We start from the raw sequence: 19,661 nt of genomic DNA, 5'->3' as shown, positions 1-19,661 counted from the left end.
GAAACACTCTCACTGCCAAGTCTGCGGCGAGCCTTGGAAGCATAGAGGTCAACATAACAGGGAAGAAAAATAAATAAATAATTAAAACCAACAGATTACGAGCCCAACAGTAACTCCCCCAGCAGAGAAGCAGAGCAGACGCCTGCATCCGCCACTAGCAAGTGGGGGCTGATCAGGGAGGTACAGGCTGCAGTGCTTTTTAAGAATCGGGCCGGAATGCCCTGAATGTAACCAGAGTGAACCAACTTGGGCTAGCATACCAGACTGTGGGATAGCTACCACGTGAAAAGCTCACCGCCAGGACCGCGCACAGAACAAAGGACAGAACAGAAATAGCCAGCTGCAGACCATCCCCCGCCGGTGACAGGCAGCCAGAGCCATAAGCACTGGAAGGGGGCAATCACAGCCCCAGAGAGACTTTACCTACCAAACTGCAAGCAGGCTTCTTTGCTAAGACTTCTTGGGGTTCTGGACAGTCACCATCTGCCTGACAAGGGGCGCCAGCGGTACACCCAGAAAACTGACCAGCAGGGAAAGGTGATAAGTCGCAGCGACCATGCTCGCCAAACACCTGAGCTACTCGGACCTAGGAAGGGAATAAAACGCAGGCCCAACCGAATCTGCACCTCTGAGGGCTACCTGAGAGCTGAGCCTGAGCAGCTTAGACTGTGCATGCAGCCTAGGGCCAGCCTCAGACGGTTCCCAGCAGAGCAATGTAGAGCCTGAGTGGTGTGCGCCATGTGCAGGGGCATGCCCAGCATGGCTGAGACACTGCGAGCACACACCAGTGTTATTTGTTTGCAGCATCCCTCCCCCCCACAGCGTGACTGAACAAGTGAGCCTTAAAAAAAAAAAAGTGTCCACCACCGCCCCCTTTGTGTCAGGGCAGAAATCAGACACTGAAGAGACCAGCAAACAGAAGAAGCTAAACAGAGGGAACCATCTTGGAAGTGACCCCACACTGCCCACAACACCAGAGAAAGTCCCAGAAATATCTTTAATATTTTTACAACCATTCTCTTTTTTTGTTGTTGTTGATGTTGTTGTTTGCTGTTTTTTCTTCTTTTCTTTTTCTTCTCCTTTTTTCAAAACTTTTTAAAATTCTTAAGTCCTCTATTTCTCCTTTAATTTTAATTTTTTATAACCTACAATCACTTTTCAAAAAAAAAAGACCATATTTTTAAGGCAAATGCCATATATATATATTTTTTGTGGTTGTTGTTGTTGTTTAATAATTTTCTTGACTTTGTTTTTTTTTTCTTTCTTCTTGTTCTTCTTTTCTTTAATATTGTATTTTTGAAAATCCAACCTCTACTCTAGATTTTTAATCTTTGCTTTTTGGTATTTGTTGTCAATTTTATATATTTAAAAACCCAATCTTCAGTACCCAATTTTACCTGAGATCAAGATTACTGGCTTGACCACTCTCTCCTCCTTTGGACTCTCTTTTTTCTCCACCAGGTTGTTTCTGTCTTCTCCCTCCCCCTTCTCTTCTCTACCCAACTCTGTGAATCTCTCTGTGTTTCAGATGATGGAAAACACTTAGGGAACTGGTTACTGGCTGGATCTGTCTCGCTCCTTTTCATTTCCCTCTTTTATCTCCTGGCCACCTCTATCTACTTCCTCCCTCTCCTCTTCCCTGTATAACTCCATGAACATCTCTGAGCGGTCCAGACTGAGGAGCGCACATAAGGAAGTGATTACTGGCTAGCTTGCTCTCTCCTCTTCTGATCCCACCGCATCTCATTCCAGTCATCTCTAACTACCCCCTCCCTCTTCTCTTCTCCATTAACTCAGTGAACCTCTCTGGATGTCCTTCATTGTGGAGAAACTTTTCATCTTTAACCTAGATGTTGTATCATTGGTGCTGTATAGATGGAGAAGTCTTGAGGCTACTGTAAAAATAAAACTGAAAACCAGAAGCAGGAGGCTTAAGTCGAAATCCTGAGAACATCAGAGAACTCCTGAATCCAGGGAACATTAATCAATAGAAGCTCATCAAATCCCTCCATACCTACACTGAAACCAAGCATCACCCAAGAGCCAACAAGTTCCAGAGCAAGACATACCACACAAATTGTCCAGCAACACAGGAGCACATCCCTGAGCTTCAATATACAGGCAACTCAAGTTATTACAAAACCATAGATGTCTCATAACTCATTACTGGACACTTCATTGCACTCCAGAGAGAAGAAATCCAGCTCTACATACCAGAATTCCGACACAAGCTTCCCTAACCAAGAAACCTTGACAAGCCACTGATACAACCCCACCCACAACGAGGAAACTCCATAATAAAGAGAACTCCTCAAATTCCCAGAATACAGAAAGGCCACCCCAAACACAGCAATATAACCAAGATGAAGAGACAGACGAATGTCCAGCAGGTAAAGGAACAGGAGAAATGCCCAACAAACCAAACAAAAGAGGAAGACACAGGGAATCTACCTGAGAAAGAATTCCGAATAATGATAGTGAAAATGATCCAAAATCTTGAAATCAAAATGGAATCACAGATAAATAGCCTGGAGACAAGGATTGAGAAGATGCAAGAAAGGTTTAACAAGGACCTAGAAGAAATAAAAAAGAGTCAATATATAATGAATAATGCAATAAATGAGATCAGAAACACTCTGGAGGCAACAAATAGTAGAATATCAGAGGCAGAAGATAGGATTAGTGAAATAGAAGATAGAATGGTAGAAATAAATGAATCAGAGAGGAAAAAAGAAAAACGAATTAAAAGAAATGAGGACAATCTCAGAGACCTCCAGGACAATATGAAACACTCCAACATTCGAATTATAGGAGTCCCAAAAGAAGAAGACACAAAGAAAGACCATGAGAAAATCCTTGAGGAGATAATAGTTTAAAACTTCCCTAAAATGGGGAAGGAAATAATTACCCAAGTCCAAGAAACCCAGAGAGTTCCAAACAGGATAAACCCAAGGTGAAACACCCCAAGACACATATTAATCAAATTAACAAAGATCAAACACAAAGAACAAATATTAAAAACAGCAAGGGAAAAACAACAAATAACACACAAGGGGATTCCCATAAGGATAACTGCAGATCTTTTAATAGGAACTCTTCAGGCCAGGAGGGAACGGCAAGACATACTTAAAGTGATGAAAGAAAATAACCTACAGCCCAGATTACTGTACCCAGCAAGGATCTCATTCAAATACAAAGGAGAAATCAAAAGCTTTACAGACAAGCAAAAGCTGAGAGAATTCAGCACCACCAAACCAGCTCTCCAACAAATGCTAAAGGATATTCTCTAGACAGGAAACACAAAAAGGGCATATAAACCCAAACCCAAAATAATGAAGTAAATGGCAACGGGATCATAGTTATCAATAATTACCTTAAATGTAAATGGGTTGAATGCCCCAACGAAAGGCAAAGACTGGCTGAATGGATACAAAAACAAGACCCCTCTATATGCTGCTTACAAGAGACCCACCTCAAAACAAGGGACACATACAGACTGAAAGTGAAGGGCTGGAAAAAGATATTCCACGCAAATAGAGACCAAAAGAAAGCAGGAGTGTCAATACTCATATCCAATAAAATAGACTTTAAAACAAAGGCTGTGAAAAGAGACAAAGAAGGCCACTACATAATGATTAAAGGATCAATCCAAGAAGAAGATATAACAATTATAAATATATATGCACCCAATATAGGAGCACCACAATATGTAAGACAAATGCTAACAAGTATGAAAGGGGAAATTAACAATAACACAATAATAGTGGGCGACTTTAATACCCCACTCACATCTATGAACAGATCAACTAAACAGAAAATTAACAAAGAAACACAAACTTTAAATGATACGATAGACCAGTTAGACCTAATTGATATCTATAGGACATTTCACCCCCAAACAATGAATTTCACCTTTTTCTCAAGTGCTCACAGAACCTTCTCCAGGATAGATCACATCCTGGGCCATAAATCTCACCTTGATAAATTCAAAAAAATTGAAATCATTCCAAGCATCTTTTCTGATCATAATGCATTAAGATTAGATCTCAATTACAGGAGAAAAACTATTAAAAATTCCAACATATGGTGGCTGAACAGCACTCTTCTGAATAACCAACAAATCACAGAAGAAATCAAAAAAGAAATCAAATTATGCATAGAAATGAATGAAAATGAAAACACAACAATCCAAAACCTGTGGGACACTATAAAAGCAGTGCTAAGAGGAAAGTTCATAGCAATACAGGCATACCTCAAGAAACAAGAAAAAAGTCAAATAAATAACCTAACTCTACACCTAAAGCAACTAGAAAAGGAAGAATTGGAGAACCCCAGAGTTACTAGAAGGAAGGAAATCTTAAAACTTAGGGCAGAAATAAATGCAAAAGAAACAAAAGAGACCATAGCAAAAATCAACAAAGCCAAAAGCTGGTTCTTTGAAAGGATAAATAAAATTGACAAACCATTAGCCAAACTCATCAAGAAACAAAGGGAGAAAAATCAAATCAATAAAATTGGAAATGAAAATGGAGAGATCACAACAGACAACACAGAAATACAAAGGATCATAAGACTACTATCAATAATTATATGCCAATAAAATGGACAATGTGGAAGAAATGGACAAATTCTTAGAAATGTACAACTTTCCAAAACTGAACCAGGAAGAAATAGAAAATCTTAACAGACCCATCACAAGCACAGAAATTCAAACAGTAATCAGAAATTTTCCAGCAAACAAAAGCCCACGTCCAGACAGCTTCACAGCTGAATTCTACCAAAAATTTAGAGAAGAGCTAACACCTATCCTACTCAAACTCATCCAGAAAATTCCAGAGGAAGGTAAACTTCCAAACTCATTCTATGAGGCCACCATCACCCTAATATCAAAACCTGACAAAGATGCCACAAAAAAGAAAACTACAGGCCAATATCACTGATGAACATAGATGCAAAAATCCTTAACAAAATTCTAGCAATCAGAATCCAACAACACATTAAAAAGATCATACACCATGACGAAGTGGGCTTTATCCCAGGGATGCAAGGATTCTTCAATATCTGCAAATCAATCAATGTAATTCACCACATTAACAAACTGAAAAATAAAAGCCATATGATTATCTCAATAGATGCAGAGAAGGCCTTTGACAAAATTCAACATCCATTTATGATAAAAACTCTCCAGAAAGCCGGAGTAGAAGGAACATACCTCAACATAATAAAAGCTATATATGACAAACCCACAGCAAACATTATCCTCAATGGTGAAAAATTGAAAGCATTTCCTCTAAAGTCAGGAACAAGACAAGTGTGCCCCCTTTCGCTGCTACTATTCAACATAGTTCTGGAAGTTTTGGTCATAGCAATCAGAGCAGAAAAAGAAATAAAAGGAATCCAAATCGGAAAAGAAGTAAAACTCTCACTGTTTGCAGATGACATAATCCTCTACATAGAAAACCCTAAAGACTCCACCAGAAAATTGCTAGAGCTAATCAATAAATATAGTAAAGTTGCAGGATATAAAATTGGCACACAGAAATCCCTTGCATTTCTATACACTAATATGAGTAAGTAGAAAAAGAAATTAAGTAAACAATTCCATTCACCATTGCAACGAAAAGAATGAAATACTTAGGAATATATCTACCTAAAGAAACTAAAGACCTATATATAGAAAATTATAAAACACTGATGAAAAGAAATCAAAGAGGACACTAATAGATGGAGAAATATGCCATGTTCATGGATTGGAAGAATCAATATAGTGGAAATGAGTATACTACCCAAAGCAATCTACAGATTCAATGAAATCCCTATCAAGCAACCAGCGGTATTTTTCACAGAGCTAGAACAAATAATTTCACAATTTGTATGGAAATACAAAAAACCTCGAATAGCCAAAGCAATCTTGAGAAAGAAGAATGGAACTGGAGGAATCAACCTGCCTGATTTCAGGCTCTACTACAAAGCCACAGTCATCAAGACAGTATGGTACTGGCACAAAGACAGAAACATAGATCAATGGAACAAAATAGAAAGCCCAGAGATAAATCCACACACCTTATCTTCAACAAAGGAGGCAAGAATATACAATGGATTAAAGACAATCTCTTTAACAAGTGGTGCTGGGAAAACTGGTCAACCACTTGTAAAAGAATGAAACTAGATCACTTTCTAACACTGTACAGAAAAATTAACTCAAAATGGATTAAAGATCTAAATGTAAGACCGGAAACTATAAAACTCCTAGAGGAGAACATAGGCAAAACACTCTCTGACATAAATCACAGCAGGATCCTCTATGATCCACCTCGCAGAATACTGAAAATAAAAGCAGAAATAAACAAATGAGATCTAATTAAAATTAAAAGCTTCTGCACAACAAAGGGAACTATAAGCAAGGTGAAAAGACAGCTTTCTGAATGGGAGAAAATAATAGCAAATGAAGCAACTGACAAACAACTAATCTTAAAAATATACAAGCAACATATGCAGCTCAAGTCCAGAAAAATAAACGACCCAATCAAAAAATGGACCAAAGAACTAAATAGGCATTTCTCCAAAGAAGACATATGGATGGCTAACAAACACATGAAAAGATGCTCAACATCACTCATTATCAGAGAAATGCAAATCAAAATCACAATGAGGTACCACTTCACACCAGTCAGAATGGCAGTGATCCAAAACAATAAATGCTGGAGAGGGTGTGGAGAAAAGGGAACCCTCTTACACTGTTGGTAGGAATGCAAACTAGTACAGCCACTATGGAGAACAGTGTGGAGATTCCTTTAAAAATTGCAAACAGAACTGCCTTACGACCCAGCAATCCCACTGCTGGGCAAACACACTGAGGAAACCAGAATTGAAAGAGACACGTGTACCCCAATCTTCATCACAGCACTGTTTATAATAGCCAGGACATGGAAGCAACCTAGATGTCCATCAGCAGATGAATGGATAAGAAAGCTGTGGTACATATACACAATGGAGTATTACTCAGCCGTTAAAAAGAATACGTTTGAATCAGTTCTAATGAGGTGGATGAAACTGGAGCCGATTATACAGAGTGAAGTAAGCCAGAAAGAAAAACACCAATACAGTATACTAACACACATATATGGAATTTAGATAGATGGTAATGATAATCCTGTAAAGACAACAAAAGAGACACAGATGTATAGAATGGACTTTTAGACTCTGTGGGAGAGGGAGAGGGTGGGATGATTTGGGAGAATGGCATTGAAACATGTATACTATCATGTAAGAAACAAATTGCCAGTCTATGTTAGATACAGGATACAGTATGCTTGGGGCTGGTGCACAGGGAAGATCCAGAGAGATGATATGGGGTGGTAGGTGGGAGGTGGGGTTCAGGATTGGGAACTCAAGTACACCCATGGCTGATTCATGTCAATGTATGGCAAAACCAATACAGTATTGTAAAGCAAAATAAAGTGAAAATAAAAATTAAAAAAAAAAAGAAATCTAAAAGTTAAAAATAAGCATAATAACAAAAACATCTAAAACCAGAGTAGTCTTCTCTTTAGTTTAATCTCATACTGAAGTCTTAAGTGTACCATCCTTATGCTTCTGACCTATTAATCAATATTTCTGTTTTGTTTCATTTTTGCCTCTTTGACTTAAAATAAATTTTAAATGTAATATTTTGATTTTAAAAAATAAAAGAAAGTGAAAGAGGAGAGTGAGAAAGTTGGCTTAAGCTCAACATTCAGAAAACGAAGATCATGGCATCCGGTCCCATCACTTCATGGGAAATAGATAGGAAAACAGTGGAAACAGTGTCAGGCTTTATTTTGGGGGGCTCCAAAATCACTGCAGATGGTGATTACAGCCATGAAATTAAAAGACGCTTACTCTTTGGAAGTAAAGTTATGACCAACCTAGACAGCATATTCAAAAGCAGAGACATTATTTTGCCAACAAAGGTCCATCTAGTCAAGGCTATGGTTTTTCCAGTGGTCATGTATGGATGTGAGAGTTGGACTATGAAGAAAGCTAAACACCAAAGAATTGATGCTTTTGAACTGTGGTGTTGGAGAAAACTCTTGAGAGTCCCTTGGACTGCAAGGAGATCTAACCAGTCCATCCTAAAGGAGATCAGTCCTGGGTGTTCATTGGAAGGATTAATGTTGAAGCTGAAACTCCAATACTTTGGCCACCTCATGCGAAGAGTTGACTCATTGGAAAAGACCCTGATTCCGTGAGGGATTGAGGGCAGGAGAAGAAGGGGATGACAGAGGATGAGATGGCTGGGTGGCATCACCAACTCAATGGACATGAGTTTGGGTAAACCCCGGGAGTTGGTGTTGGACAGGGAGACCTGGCATGCTGCGGTTCATGGGTCACAAAGAGTCAGACATGAATGAGTGACAGAACTGAACTGATGATACTGCTCTCCACAGTGAAGAGATTCTTTATAATTAGTGGAGATGGGCTTAGTATCTCTAGTTCCTGCCATGGTGTCATCTCATCGTTCATGATACATATTTGATGCATTTTAATGCCTGCTAAGATCTGTTTATCTTTCTTCTAGTGCTTCTGAAACAGTATTACTAAGACTCATTTCAAGGATGAAATCTGGGTGGTCACTTTATTAATATGCTTTGGAACAGACATTTCTAGGGACACTACTGCTTGCTGGCCACTTAGTGTGCCAGCCAGTTCCAGTGTGACTTGTGCTGAAAACTTTGTGATGCAAGCTGGCAGTTGAGGAGGTTAATAGGAAAAATGGAAAAATTATATCAAATGTTAAGTGAAGTGTGTGCAGAAAATAGAGGCAGAACTGAACTGCTTTAGATAGGTTAAAAAGTAGTATGAATCCTTTGGCTCTAATGGTTTTAGTCGTTTTATGATCCAAATCTATTTATATTTTGTTGGGAAAAGTTTTCATAATTTTACAGAGTTCTTTTACCAACAACAGGTTAAAAATAACATCAAGGGATGCTAAGTAAAAAACAAGTGATAAAAAATTCATCAAATAAGTTGCCCTATTTCGTTACTTAGATTTGTTCTCTTCACTTGCTTGCACTATGAATGTTGAATTTCAGTCATCTAAAATTGAAAGCACTGTTCTTTATTAAGATTGTTGTTTTTCAATAACTCAATCATGTCTGACTCTTTGTGACCCTGTGTACTATAGCATGCCAGGCTCCTCTGTCCACCACTATCTCCCAGTGAAAGTGAAAGCCACTCAGTCGTGTTCAATTCTTTGCGACCCCATGGAATTCTGTAGGCCAGAATACTGGAGTAGGTAGCCTCTCTGTTCTCCAGAGGATCTTCCCAACCCAAGAATCGAACCCAGGTCTCCCACATGTAGGCAGATTCTTTACCAGCTGAGCCACAAGGGAAGCACAATCTCCAGAAGTGTGCTCAAATTCATGTCCATTGAGTCAGTGATGCTATCTAACCATTTCATCCCTTGCTGTTCCCATCTCCTTTTGCCTTCAATCTTTCACAGCATCAGAGTCTTTTCCAATGAGTGGACTCCAATCCAGCATTTCACATGATGTACTCTGCATAGAAGTTAAGTAATCTGGATGGTAATATATAGCCTTTTCATATCCCTTTCCCAATTTTGAACCACTCAGTCGTTCCATTCCAGTTCTAACTCTTGACCTGTATACAGATTTCTCAGAAGACAGGAAAGGTGGTCTGGTATTCCCCTATCTTTAAGAATTTTCCACAATGTGTTGTGATTCACACAGTCAAAGGCTTTAGTGTGGTCAATGAAGCAGAAGTAAATGTTTTTCTGGAATTCCTTTGCTTTCTCCATGATCCAGCAAATGTTGGCTATTTGATTCTCTGATTCCTCTGCCTTTTCGAAACACAACTTGTGCATCTGGACGTTCTCAGTTCATGTAGTGCTAAAGCCTAAATTGAAAGGTTTTGACCATAACCTTGCTAGCATGTCAAATGAGTGCAATTGTATGGTAGTTTGAAAATTCTTCGGTCTTGCCCTTCTTTGGGATTGGAATGAAACTGACCTTTTCCAGTCTTAATCTCTTCTGCTTCTGTTAGGTCCTTACCATTTCTCTCCGTTATAGTGCCCATCCTTGCTACCAGGTGATATTAATTTCCTCATGATGCAAAGAAATGTTGAGTGAGCTAAAGTCCTATAGATTCTAAGTGACAAAAATAAGAATTATACACTCAATTCTATATCTATTTTTTCATTTTTAATTAGAGGGTGATGACTTAATATTGTGATGGGTTTTACCATATACCAAGATGAATCAGCTATAGGTATACATATGTCCCCTTCCTCTTGAACCTCTCTCCCACCTCCCTCCCCATACACCCCTCTGGGTTGTCACAGAGCACCAACTTTGGGTTCTTTGTGTCATATGTCAAACTCCCACTGGCTATCTATTTTACATGTGGTCATCTACATCTTATTTTTGAGCCTAACACTCATAACGTTTTTTACACCATTTCTCTAGACCAGGTAGAGAGGTACATTTTCCTGTCTTCAGACAAAGTAAACACAAGGGATGTAGAGCCTGCCTAAAATGTAAGTAGTACTCAATCTAACCCTGTCTTGAGGTAATTTAACTCTGGGACTCTTTCCACTGCTGGTGATTTTCCTATGCCAAAATCTCCACAACTCCCTGCGTGTGCCAGAATATTGCATGACCTCGTGGTTTTGCTTGTGCTATGTCCAATTATTAATACACTTTGTCTTCACAACTTTGCCTTGAAAGCTCATACAAGTCCTTTAAGACCCAGTTGAAAAGTCAGATCAATCACAATTTCCCAGGCAGGGTTGACAGCACCCAGACCTTAACACCCTACTTTAATGTACCCTTTAACAGAAAACAATATGTAGGCAAGAGAAAATGTTATTTGTGAGCAAAGGCAATGGCAACCCAATCCAGTACTCTTGCCTGGCAAATCCTGTGGACAGAGAGGCCTGGTAGGCTGCAGTCCATGGGGTCGCTAGAAGTCAGACACAACTGAGTGACTTTACTTTCACTTTTCACTTTCATGCATTGGAGAAGGAAATGGCACCCCACTCCAGTGTTCTTGCCTGGAGAATCCCAGGGACGGGGGAGCCTGGTGGGCTGCCATCTCTGGGGTTGCACAGAGTCAGACACGACTGAAGCGACTTAGCAGCAGCAGCAGCAGCAGCAGCAGCAAGCCCACAGTACAGAACAATTAATCTCAAATCATAGAGCCAGAAATTAGAGGGCCTCACACATAGACCTTTTTTTCAAAAATGCTGAGAATTTGAATGGTATGATGGTTAGTAACCAGTCTCACTCTGGAGCTAAACTAACTTAGTCAGAACCCCAGCCTGGTGGTTTGTGTCCATGAATAAACTACATAATTTCAGTGTGCTTTAGCATCTTTTTCTCTGGAAAAAGAAAGACAATAATAATAATGCTGCCTTAAAATTAGTGTGAGAAAGAAATAGGTTGATTTATTATGAAAAGTGAAAATAGTATCTAGCACACACTGAGTACTGTACAATGACACTGAAGATGAGAAAAAAATAAGTAAATATCTGTAAAGATTATAATGAAAATCTTGGGGAAAATAAAAGTGTCCCTAGCAATAAATCAATGTACTCTATCTACCTAAAATGAGTGCTGCTTCAAACAAAAGCAGAAGCCTGGATAGAACCATCACAGTGTAAGACGTTTGGGTCATGGTCTCACTGAGAAACACAGAAATAGATCAACTGAATTTAAAAAAAAAAGAAAGCATTGATAAAAGCAGAATAGACTCCAGTTGCTTTCCCAAGCTACTTAGGAAAAACTATATATTAATATTTGAAGCTTAAGTCTTATAGTGTTTTCTTTTTTCTAGCTATGAATCTTAAAATAGTGATACATCTTTTAACTCTTTCCATGATTTGCTGCAAAATAATCCAGTGAATAGTCCAGGGAGAGATGAGGGGGTATAGATGTAATACTTTTTCCTCGAAAAATTCTAGAAGTTGTGTAGTGGCAGTACTATTCTCTACTTTTATTTGTAAAACAGTTTTTAACATTTCATTTTATCATTGGGTTATGAACATTTTCAGATTGGGTGTGAGACCAGATGAGTTTTTAAAAAATATCCTTCCTGACAGCAACAGGTCAACATTTGTAGTGTTAACCATGACATTGTTTTTAACAAATGAGCTAAAATAGCACTTTTTTTAGATGCTAAAATTACCTGTAAAACATTTTATTAAAATAATTAATCATAAAATAACTAATAGAAGGATTTGGGCTGGGCTTCATAAGACTTCCCTGGTGTCTCAGACAGTGAAGCGTCTGTCTACAATGTGGGAGACCCGGGTTCGATCCCTGGGTCGGGAAGATACCCTGGGGAAGGAAATGGCAATCCACTCCAGTACTATTGCCTGGAAAATCCCATGGACAGATGAGCCTGGTAGGCTACAGTCCGTGGGGTCACAGAGAGTCAGACACGACTGAGCGACTTCAGTAAAATATTTTATTAAAATAATTAATCATAAAATAACTAATAGAGAAACAAACTTTATATCAATAAATACCAAATACAGAGTGTCATTCAGCATTTTTTTAAAAATAGAATGTTTATATCAAAACTACATTAAAATTTCAAAAAGAAAAAATGTACAGAAAAGCCTTACTCTCACCCCTCTTCCCCTAGATGATATTTTATTAGGCCTCTGTTTATCCTTCCAGTGTGACATTATACAGACACAAGCAAATGCGGATATTCCCTTTTTCCTTCTTATGTAAAATTCATTATATATTATATTTTTTATAAAACACATAGTTATATGTACATACATCTATTGTCCTTCACCTTGCATTTTTCACTTACTATATCTTGGACATATTTCCATTTCAATAAGGAAATTTTCCTTAGTTTTTGTTACAGCTGCATACTATTCCACTGTGTGGATATACAGTCTGTTAAACCAGTTTTCTGTTGATGGACATTTGTGTTGTTTTCTATTTTTTACTATTGAAAACAATGGCAAATATTTACAAAGGATATGTGTAACTGTGGGATGTGAATGTGAGCTCATTTGCTCAGTTGTGTCTGAGTCTTTGTGAACTCATGGACTGTAGCCTGCCAGGTTCCTCTGCCCATGGAATTTTCCAGGCAAGAATACTGGAGTGAGTTATCATTTCCTTCTCCATAAAACAGCTTTTTATATTACCATTAGCCCTGAATTTCCCCAGCTTGAGTGCATATCTGGATCATCTACAAGGTCTCATTAATACCTGATCACCAGACTTCTTCCAGTCAGGAGTTTCTAGTTCAGTAGTTCAGGAAGGATTCCAGTTTGTGTATTTCTAACAAAGTCCTGGTAGAGGCTGCTGCTCTGGGACCCATGCTTTCAGAAACTTTCACCCAATCTCTATATTCACAACATTGTCTCCCATATTATTAAGGACTCAGCATCATGAAGATGGAGTTATATTTTCTGTATTATTAGAGCACTGAACAGTATATGGAATATTGTGTAAGATTCATAATTGAACATAAGTGTACATAATATCTCTAGACTTTTCTTGGCTCATATTCAAACAAAAGAATCAGTTTAAATTACCTTTGAGGTTCTTTCCAAGAGATTGAAATGAGAATGTGAGAACAATGGATATTATTTTAAATCTTACTGAATATGACTTTAATTGGGATAGCAACATCTAGTCATTAATCCAAACATAATGAAAGGGTAAATGCATCCTTTGTACCAGACACTATCTTGGGGACAGGAGCATGGCTCTCAGATGTCTTCAAGGCCTTTGCTTTCATTGACTAGAAAGATTAATATTGTAATAGCATGAGAGAGAATTAGAATCCCAGGTAGGGAGGTCATTTTTTGCTACTGCAAAAACACAGATGTAAAATCATACATATTTCATTGCAGGTTATCAATGCAAAAATGGAAAAAAAGGAGTAAATATAAAAGAAGAATAAATCTTCTATTATAAAAGAAGATTAAAAAAAAACCTCCGTATCTCTTTAATTTGGGAGAATAGAATGCTAGACACTTTTCTTATTTCTACCATAAAAGTATATTTCTTGAAAACGATAGAAAGTTATGTCAGCACAGTGTAAATATAAATATGTCAAATAGATATAATCTGTAAGTTAGGTAAGAGTACAGTCTTTTTCCATTTCTGGAAATTGAAAAAAATGCTTATATTAATCACAAGGATTGTGACTTTAGTAAGATAATTTTTATATAGGTGGTTTATGCTTTTCGATACTCAGGCATTGAAGAATAAACTAAGTCTTAAAGATGTCATGTTTGCTCACACTACGTTTTTATGATTCAACATTTCATTTTGGTTTGTTTTGCTGTCTTTCCTTAAGGGCTAACCATTGCTTTACCCAGCAGGGAGAAGAGACCTCACCCACCAGGTTCCCTCCAACTTGCACTGATTAGCTCTTGGGGCTGTTTACATTAGCCATGCAAATTTGAAAAACCCCAACTGTCTCCTGGTGTTTAATCTCACAACTCAATTTGTTTCTGAGGCTCATGCACTTAGCAGCTGTGCCACAGTGCTTTGCCCATCCCTAAGACAAAAGCTAAGAAATAAAAAATAAAAGACTAGGCAAAATACTCCAATGTCTTAGACAGATCACTGCATCAATGGAGGTAATTAACGACCCTGAACAGTAACAGCCAACCTATTTTCAGTTATAATCAAGATGAAAACGAATGTGTCAGGTATTTTCCGGAACCTGACCATATGTATAACAGTCGCTCATAAGCACACTTTGAAAAGTTAGTAATGACAAAATGCATGTGCCTAAGCAATTTCCTCCCTCCCCATCAACAATAGCATTTTCTTACAGTTTATTTTAAAACATCTGTTTCTAGCAGATTTAGAAGATATGAGTTTGGATTTTTAAAAATCCCGCTGCTGTTAAAACAACAGAAAAAGAAAAAGTACATATGTATGTATTTTGGCTGAAAATGTCCCTCAGTTGATCTGTTTCTGAGGAAAAGTGCCTTTAACACAAGTCTCAGAGACTGTAGGGGTGTAAATAAAAACTCAAAAAATGAACATCTCTGAGCTTTAAATCTGGAAGTGAGTTGGAACTGACACTGCTATTACAAGAAAATAACCTTGTAGTTCCATTCTGCATTTAGCACAGTATATTTTGTGTATATAGAAAAAATTCCCTGTAAGACCCTTTGCAGTTTAGCCTTAATCTGCTTCTCCCTTTATCAAATAAATAAATAAATAACATCAATAGACTTTGCAATGTTTTTCAAAAACATAGATACCTTTGCATTGCTATATGCCTATAAATCATTATTCATGGTGATGATCTTGCCTTGACAGTGTCCTCATTCTTTACCTTTTAGCCTTACTTTTATTTATTTTTAAATTTATTATTTTTAATTTGTATTGAAGTATAATTGATTTACAATGCCAGGTTAATTTCAGCAAAAAGTTAGTTGTACAGATACATATATCCACTTCTTTTCTCATATAGGTCATTACAAAGTATAGAGTAGAGTTCTCTGTGCTATACCATAGGTTCTTATTATCTATTTTTTGCATCAGTTCAGTTCAGTTCAGTCACTCAGTCACGTCCAACTCTTTGTGACCCATGAACTGCAGCACACCAGGCCCCCCTGTCCATCACCAACTCCTAGAGTTCGCTCAGACTCATGTCCATTGAGTTGGTGATGCCATCCAGCCATCTCATCCTCTGTCGTCCCCTTTTCCTGCCCCCAATCCCGCCAGCATCAGAGTCTTTTCCAATGAGTCAACTCTGCATGAGGTAGCCAAAGTACTGGAGTTTCAGCTTCAGCATTATTCCTTCCAATGAACACCCAGGACTGATTTCCTTTAGCATGGACTGGTTGGACCTCCTTGCAGTCCAAGGGACTCTCAAGAGTCTTCTCCAACACCACAGTTCAGAAGCATCAATTCTCCAGTGCTCATCTTTCTTCACAGTCCTACTCTCACATCCATACATGACCACTGCAAAAACCATAGCCTTAACTAGACAGACCTTTGTTGGCAAAGTAATGTCTATGCTTTTGAATATGCTATCTAGGTTGTTCATAACTTCCCTTCCAAGGGGTAAGCATCTTTTATTTTCATGGCTGCAATCACCATCTGCAGTGATTTTGGAACCCAAAAAATAAAGTCTGCCACTGTTTCCACTGTTTCACCATTTATTTCCCATGAAGTGATGGGACCAGATGCCATGATCTTCATTTTCTGAATGTTGAGCTTTAAGCCAACTTTTTCACTCTCCTCTTTTACTTTCATCAAGAGGCTTTCTAGTTCCTCTTCACTTTCTGCCATAAGGGTAGTGTCATCTGCATATATAAGGTTATTGATATTTCTCCTGGCAATCTTGATTCCAGCTTGTGCTTCTTCCAGCCCAGCGTTTCTCATGATGTACTCTGCATATAAGTTAAATAAGCATAGTAGTGTCTATGTTAATTGCAGTCTCCCAATTTATCCCTCTCCTCTCTCTCCCTCTTGATAATCATAAACTGATTTACAATGTTGTGTTAATCACTGTTACACAGCAAAGTGATTCAGTTATACATATATTTGTATTTACATTCTTTTTTCAAATATACTTTCCGTTATGGTTTACCACGGTACTTTTTTTTTTTTTTTTTTTTTCCCTGGCTGTGCTCTGTCTTCATTGCTGTACAGGCTTTTTCCTAGTTGCAATGAGTGGGGGCTACTCTTCGTTGCAGTGTGTGAACTTCTCATTGCAGTGACTTCTCTTGTTGCAGAGCACAGCTCTAGAGCATGCAGGCTTTGTAGTTGTGACACATGGACTCATTAGTTGTGGTTGCCAGGCTCAATAGTTATGGCACATGGGCTTAATTGCTCCGGGGCATGTGGGATCTTGCCAGACCAAGGATAGAGTCCATGTCTCCTGTGTTGGTAGGTGGATTCTCTACCACTAAGCTCCCAGTGAAGTACTAACATGGGATATTGAATATGGTTCTCTATAAGACCTTGATGTTTAGCCATTCTATATATAAAAAGCTTATATCTGCTAACCCCAGTCTGACTCCACACCTTCCCTAACACTCTTGGCAATCCCCATTCTGTTTGCTATGCCCATGATTCTGTTTCTGTTTCATAGATAGGTTCATTTATGTCATATTTTAGATTCCACTTATATGTGATATCATAGACGTTTGTCTTTCATCTTTTTTACTTCATTTAGTATGATAATCTCTAGTTGTAACCATGCTGCTGCAAATGACATTATTTTGTCCTTTTTTGAGACTGAGTAGTATTCCACTGGCTGTATGTGCCACATCATCTTTATCCATTCTTCTGTTGATGGTCATTTAGCTTATTTTCATGTGTTGGCTATTGTGAATAGTGCTGTTATGAACAGAGGGGTACCTATATATTTTTGAATTATGTGTTTTTTTTCCCCCAGATATATGCCCAGGAGTGGGATTGTTGGATCATATAATAATTCCATTTTTAGTTTTGGGAGGAACCTCCATACTGTTTTCCACAGTGGCTACACCAACTTACATTTCCACCAACAATGTAGGAGTGGCATTCACATCCTCTCTGGCATTTGTTATTTGTAGACTTCTTAATTATGGTCATTCTAACCAGTGTGAGGTGGTACTCATTGTTTTAGAAAATCCTATTTATAATTTACATTTGTTATCCAAGTTCTCCAATTTCATCAGCTCTCTTAAGCCTTCCTCTACCCTAACATACAATATCAATGTCTACCTATTTTGCTGTTTTAGCTATAGCACTATCAAATGTACATTATTATAATATATATGATAATGCATTGCCCTCTGAACTAGAAACTCCATAAAACTCTCTAGTTAAAAGTTATTCATTTATCCTCAGGTAATTGACAGTTGAAGTGAGTAATTCCAGAGTCTTATTTTACTGAGTTGTCTGTATGACTTTTCTTACCATCAAGAACTATTTAACATACTCATTTGACTATTTCAGGTTATAGACTTGCACTTCTAATTTCTTTAGGTAATTTTTAAATAAGTTTTTGAAGGTGTGATCAGATGCAAATCTTTTCAGAAGCTCTTGATGGAATAAGTTGCTTTTATAAACCTGGATGTCAATCCTTCACCACTTATTCCCTCTGTAAATTTTCTATTTTAGCAAATGACCAATGTTTTCATGATTTTAGGTACAGTGCCTTGTATAAGATTGCCTTTGAAAAGTGAAGTATGCCCTCAATGGCCTAATTAATTATGTACTTTGCAGCAAGGCTCTGCTTTCAATTGTCTACTACATCAGAGAACTTCAATACTAACTGAAAATTTAATCAGGCAGGAGCAATGTAGTTTAAGCAAGGTAATGTTTTAGATAAGAGTAAATAGAACTTAAAAAGAAGATAAACACACCATTCTAATTGAAAAAATGATGTGTCTCTATGTTGTTAGAAGGAAATTTAGAAAAAAAAAAAAAACACTTGTGAGTTAATGTAGTATGTCTTCACTTTTAAAATGGGAAAAAATAAAAAAGATAAGGCTTAAGAAAGCATTTTAACTTGAGACTCTCCTCTATACTTGAACATTATCTTGTTATGAAATGCTGTGAGGACAAGCTTCTAGAGTACACATCAGCCTCAAGTGTGTCAGTGCTTTTTGGAGAGAGATTACAGGTGAAACCCTAGGAGAAAAATTGCAGAAGGAACCATAACTTGCTTTCCCCACTTGATGAGTTATTTATGTGTGTGTGTCTCTCTCTCTTTTTTTTTTTTTTTGTTGAAAGTATAGTTGATTCTGTGTTTTCATTCATATCTGATAAATACTCAAGGAAACCTAGTTTTATATTAGAATAAGATTATTTTTCTTAGCCACAATAGAGGATTATGAGCTCATGAACTTTTGCACCACTGTAAATATTAAGACTAGAAATTTACCTGATGAGTCCCTAAGGTGAAAGAATGTGCATGTCAGTCTGTGTACCTCTATTCCCCCCTCTCAGAAGAGAATGAGCTCTTAAAGTTAATGATATGTAAGCTGTTTCAGCAAAGATTATGAAAAAAATGTGTTTTACACATTATCCATTTGTGTTTACATCAGCTTGCATTCTTTCTATAGCTCATTAATACAGTCTTCTCAAAATATATTACATTATGTAGCTGGCATTTGTGTTACAATTTTAGAAATAAAAGTCCATTGCTTTTTATGGGATTAACTCTCATAAATGAAGCACTGTCCCTGAAAAACCAGAAAACATGTAGTTAGTTAATCCATCTGTAAGGTTTCATGATATCCTACATGTAGTGCCAATAGAGAAAGCTGTGGGGAGAATTCCTCAACTGCTCTAGAAAACTAACCTCCAACTCTGGAAACAGTTACATTCAATGAAATTCTAGGTTCCCATTAAGCAGTTGGAGACATTCATGAGCCAAGAATTCCTCTCCCTTGAGAAAATCCTGTTCCATATCAAAGGTGACAGTGGTTCATCTAATCATTTATTTGGATAAGTGGAGACAAAACAAACATCTCAGACAAAAGACTGGAATTCATTCTAAACCACTTTACTTACTGGCTTTGGGCAACTAAGTTCTCTGTGTCTCAATTGATACTAGGATTAATATCTTTTAAAAAATAGTTTGTTATAAAAACTACTTGTTAATCATCCCAAGATAATGTAGTTGTGTAATACTTAGCTTTCTGTCCTTTTCTTAGATGATACTAG

This window comes from Budorcas taxicolor, chromosome 12 (genome assembly GCF_023091745.1).
Source record: "Budorcas taxicolor isolate Tak-1 chromosome 12, Takin1.1, whole genome shotgun sequence".
Lineage (NCBI taxonomy): Eukaryota > Metazoa > Chordata > Mammalia > Artiodactyla > Bovidae > Budorcas > Budorcas taxicolor.
The sequence above is the reverse complement of the archived record's forward strand: the minus strand, read 5'-3'. Positions refer to the sequence as shown.